Source organism: Gymnoscopelus microlampas, assembly GCF_963454915.1.
Source record: "Gymnoscopelus microlampas genome assembly, chromosome: 16".
Lineage (NCBI taxonomy): Eukaryota > Metazoa > Chordata > Actinopteri > Myctophiformes > Myctophidae > Gymnoscopelus > Gymnoscopelus microlampas.
The window spans coordinates 49,155,050-49,160,831 of NC_139953.1; the positions used below are offsets into that span (position 1 = coordinate 49,155,050).

Below are 5,782 nucleotides of genomic sequence, written 5' to 3' on the forward strand. Positions count from 1 at the left end.
CTTTAAATATTATACATTTCTTTCATCCAATTAAACTTTTACCAGATTGTTGATGGTAATCTTCATAACCTTAAACAATATTATTTTGTTCTTTTTGAAACACTTGCAGGTGGTGAATGGGTTGATGGGAGCTTTCAGACCTGTTGGGAGCCTCGTCAGTGAGTTTGTGTCTCTCACACGTGAGGTACATACAGCGTACATACATATACTATATGCATATATGAGAAGCCAATTACTTGTTTTTATATGACTAGTTTATTATGGTTATGCATATTACATCTGCTAACCTGACATGACCCTGACATTCCTATCTATCTGTTGCTCTCCAGAGAAATGTATCCGAGATCGGAAGCATGACTCTGACCCAGACCCTGCTGAACTGGACCCTAGCTGAGCTGGCTGGCATGTACACGCCACATAATACGTCCATAGCCCAACCAATGGAAGTTTGATGTGACAAATGTGGAGGATTGGTTCAACCATGTTGTACCGCCACTATTACAGAGATTCTTACCCCATGGGCAACTCCCTGACCAAATCAAGTATGCCTTCCACCAAGTGTTGTAAGTACAATTCATATTCTTTCATACAGTGAGTAGATGCATGTACAGTCCAGCGTCCATGTCTTTCCAATTATGTTGTGCAGGCTAGTCTTGACCAAAGTCACAGATTTTCCTGGATGAGCCGAACTAGTTTAATTAAGAGTGCCGGTGGTGTTAGTGGACTTCTGTTTCCTTTCACATTCAACACAACACAACACAAAATAATGGAAATCAACAAAAGGGCAACGTTTATTTATGGATTAACTCAAAACGTTTCTTTGAATATTACATGCGAGATAGCAAATATTGAGTGAGTAATAACTGGAATTGTTGATTGTAACCTTAAACAAGTGACCTAAGCAAGGCAGGACACAAAGATTACAAAAGGAAAGACAAACACAAGCCCTTTACTAAGATGTGAACACAGGGTAGGTGGCTGAACAAAGTTAAAATTATTAAAGGGAACTTAAATAAAAACCGACACAAGGAATTTGTCACTTTGTGATAGTGAACCTAACAAGACAAAGGTCAACAATGTCCTGCTTTTGGAGTGATAACAAAGGTCAGCCTCTGGGCACCCTCTGGTGGCCATCCAGAAATATTGCAGGTTATGTCCTTTGTAAGTCCCTTGTTTCGTCCACTGTCCATTATCTATGAATATGATGCTGATAATTGTGCTTGCTTGTTGAACAGCTATTTGGACATGGGCAATGACACCACTGAGGTCCAGGACACTTGCAGCATCACCCTTGAAGAAAGATCATGTGGCGTGAGAAGGCTTTATTAATTGTTTCTGAATTTCTTTAATTTAAATGTATTACACAAAGGATTCCAAATTCTATTCTAGATGTCGTCGGATAGGAAAGTCATGCCTGTACATCCATTATCCTTCTCCCCATCTCTTCTACCAGCTTACCAACGCAGTGGAAAATGTGGCCCGTTTCATGCACTGTGCTGCCCGTAGCAACCTCACTATGTCAGAGTCGATGATACCCAGGAGAACCTGGAGGACCCAGACTTCATCAGGATGTGGTTCCAGATCAAACTGCTGCCTCTGCTGCCTACAGTTCCCATAAGCCTCCTCGACTGCCTCAGCTTTAAGAACTTCACCTGTCCTGTTTACCAAGCCCTGTGAGTTGTCCCGTTTATAAAGGGAATGCTATCTTCTCTAGAACATAACTGTTTCCCAAACATTTTCAGCTTGAGACCTGAAAGATACATTTGGTGACTTCCTGGGACCTAAACTTTTAAGAAAAATCATTATGAATTATAAAGTATGCATATTTAAAAAATGTATTTCTTAAAATCTTCTGAAAATCTTTTGTATTCCTTTTCCTTTTCTTTAATTTCTGAAAATCTGTTGATTTAAAAAACTTTACCTTACTTTAATTCATAAAACCTGGTCTGTGACCCAAAAATGGGTCAAGAGTAAGACCCTACGTTTGGAAAACACTTATAGTCGAAATACACAAAATAGTCCCGGAATAATGATACATTTCTTTGCATTGCTGGGTCCAGAGTAAAAGACCTGAGTCATCATATGCGTCTTATGGATCCTGATCACAACCACAGCCCAGTGATGTACGAACACTTCATCCATTCCTTCTTGCTACATCACAACACGTCCGGTAAGTGAACCAAGTAGCCATAGCTAGAGACAAGCTCAGAGGACCATTTGTCTGCAGATGTACAGGAATTTCTGTTGCTTTCAGGGTACATTTTTGAGTAAAACATTACTCTATTCTAATACTATACTATTATAGCCTACACTGACTTGTGTATTTATCTTCAGATCCTCAGTGTGTCTCCTCATCCAGCCATAGTGCAGAATGGCTGGAGGAGAACTTTGGATTCTTCTCCATGTTCGCCCCCATCACAGACTTCTATGACCTCAACCGTGACTTCTCTGGAGTGAGTGTGGATAATCTGAACATTTTTACTGAAAACATTGATTTGATTGTTTGTACTTGACACTACAATTTCAGTAACTTAATAACCTTTCAACCTGGCGTATATTTTGGGCATGTCATCACAGGATTGCAAGATTTTCAAAAACGTAATAGCTGATTTGCGAGTGTGACATTATAATTCGATTACGTATAAAATAGGGCTTCAGTGGTTAAATCTCATATCCTGCCCTCTCCCATTATGTCCTGTCTGTCTGTCTCTTGTCTTAAACGTGTCCAGATTCTACACCTCCTGACTCCGAAGCAGACTGCAGAGATGCTGCTGGTGCCTACTCCTCCAGAGAAAGATCCATGCAGTGTTTGACCATCTGACACAGTCTCAAGGAGACTTTCCTGAGTTCCTGCACCACCTGGTTCTGCTCGCTAGAGAGGTAACCTCATCTGTAGAGCGTCTTATGACAGCTTAAAAAACGTACAGCAAAATATAATAGTAATTATAATTATTATTATTATTATTATAATGCATGGACATTTATCCACCCTGTGATGTCTACCAAGTCATGTGAGTGTGTTGTGATGATGTTAAATGGCTTACATTTTAAAGGGGCTACACCATGAATGTAAAAAAAAATATATTATATATAAATATTGCCCGCCAACAACCCCGTGGTCAACAATTGGTATTTTCTTGTGCGCCTGGCGTATTTCATCCAATTAAATGATAACTTTATGAAGACATTTGGAAAGTCTGTTTCCAATGTATTTTGCATTGTATTCTTGCATGTGAGGCTGTTGTCCTTTTACCATAATATTTAATATTGTCTGACCACATTACCACCAAGATAAAAGTCTTGTAAATGTATTGCATGAATGAACAGGTATCGCAAATAAAGTGATTCCAGTTGCATTTCTGATCTGGTGTCCCGTCTAATATGTCTCTATCCACTAATATGTCTCTATCCACAACGTCAGGCCTATGTCAGTGAGTCGTTCATCCCAGAAGAGAAAGTCCAGGAGCTGGGGCCTGCGTCACGCAACGCCACTACTGATGACATCAGCATGTGGAACATCACACAGATTGACACACTGTGTTCTTTAATGGACTCTTCAGATGGGGAGTGGGATTCAGCTCTGGTAAGTATACAAATGATCTTTCATTGATTGATGGTGTTATTGACAAAAATGCATGGGGCGGCAGTGGCTCAGGAGGTAGAGCGTCTGTCTGTTTGTCTGTCTGTCTGGCTGGCTGGCAGGCAGTGTAATCAGTGTAGAAGTGAGAAAACATAATGCGTTGTGATTATATTTACACGTTTTTGCATGTGTGTTCGTAAATGTGTGCAGTACATGTATATGGCACTAACACATTTTTTGTCACCATCAAGGCCAAGGCCATCATTTCCAAGTATCTGACTAAGGCGGGCAACAGTCTTGGCAGTGCAGAGCTCAGTTGTGTCAAGGGACCCAACCTGTGTTCCCTGGATACCAGTGTCCTACAGACCATCTCAGAGGACACCCTCAGGTGAGGGGTGTTGGGGAGGGAGCCAGTAGTATCGTAAATCATGTTTACTTTAGTATTTCTTCACTACTTGCACACACTTGAACATCGACATTAATGCAAAAAACTATTATTATAAAAAATGAATTGGGAATATTTGTGGGCTTTATTGACAGTGTATAGTAGAGCGAGACAGGAAACAGGGAGAGAGAGATGGGGAATGACATGCAGCAAAGGTTGTCAGGACTGGGATTCAAACTCGCGACACTCTGTCAGACTGTATTAGAGCCTATATATGGTATGCGCCTGGACCGCTAGGCCAACGGGCGCCCCACCCAAAACTATTTTTAACCTAATTAACCCTGGCATCCGTATTTTGGGCTGGCAAAAATAAGAATCAATTATTATTTTATGGAAATAAAAGTCCTAATAATAATAATTCACGCATTTTCACAAATAAAAAAGAAAGTAGTAAAATTAGCATACATTTCTACAAGCAACATCGTACAACAAATTATAAAAGAGTGATGTGTGTGATTCCATGACATATTAGCCAAAAGGTAAATAAGATATGTAAGGGACTGAATTTTAGAGACTGAATAAATTACATTTGTGGTTGAAAATGTGGTAGCACTCTTTTGAGATGTGTGCTGTGTGTCTCCTGGTGTTTCCAGTAATTCCAGTTTGCTGGTAGTGTCCAGCTGTACGCTGGAGAAGAAGAAAGTGCTCTTTAACATCGCAGAAAAAGCCTTCTCTGGACTCAGCCGCACTACAGCTATCAGCACTACCAGAATACAGAGCCATTTTTGGGTAAGCAAGCATTCATTCACATGTACATGCGTACAAACACATACTGTATATTGCAGTGGTTCTCAAACATTTCCATGTCAAGGACCCCAAGTTCATACACAACTGTCTGTACTGTACTGTATACCAGTGGTAATAGCCTAACTCAAACATCCTCACAATGTCTCAAATTTCTCACGCACGCACACGCACGCACGCACGCACGCACGCACGCACGCACGCACGCACGCACGCACGCACGCACGCACGCACGCACGCACACACACACACACACACACACACACACACACACACACACACACACACACACACACACACACACACACACATACACACACACACTTTAGAGATGGATAAATTCAGTATTTTATTTATGACCTGTAGGTGGTGCATCCCTTTCCTATGTGAGAAGTGCCGCTGCCTCCAATGTCAACATGGACCTGGATACCTGCGTCAATCTAGACCCGAGTGTTGTACAGGTTAGTGGCGTGTGCGTGCGTACGTGCGTGCGGCCTTGTGGTTGTACATTTGGGAAAGGCAAGTGGTTAATGTATGTTTTTATAATATAATAATTTATATCTACAATAACTAGTAACTAAAGTTTTCAAATAATTGTAGTGGAGTAACAGTACAATATTTGCTTCTGAGATGTAAGTAAAAGTATAGACAATTGGAAATACTCCAGTAAAGTAAAAGTACCTTCTAATTGTACTTACAATGCTGCGAAGTCCAGAGCTCGATGAATGTTAGGGACCAAAAAAAAAGTCACTACCAATCAACTTTAAATTGCCTGAAACGTACTCCTAACAGGTTTTTGGGGGATTTTTTTTTTTTTTGACACAATGGTGTCACTACCGAAACGAAAAAAAAATTACTAAGTCCAGAGCTCGATGAATGTTAGGGACCCAAAAAAAAGTCTCTACCAATCAACTTTAAATTGCCTGAAACGTACTCCTAACAGGTTTTTGGGGGAACAATTTTTTTTTGACACAATGGTGTCACTACCGAAACGAAAAAAAAATTACTAAGTC

The 5,782-nt window shown here is 40.5% G+C and overlaps 1 long non-coding RNA gene across 1 annotated transcript; it reads left to right on the forward strand.

Annotated features, from left to right (window-relative positions):
• The first annotated feature begins 503 nt into the window (after positions 1-503).
• LOC311063297 lies at positions 504-1,535 on the forward strand. Its single transcript, XR_014602571.1, has 3 exons — positions 504-563; positions 1,236-1,311; positions 1,454-1,535. It is a non-coding gene; the product is annotated as an uncharacterized lncRNA (long non-coding RNA).
• The last annotated feature ends 4,247 nt before the right edge of the window (positions 1,536-5,782 follow it).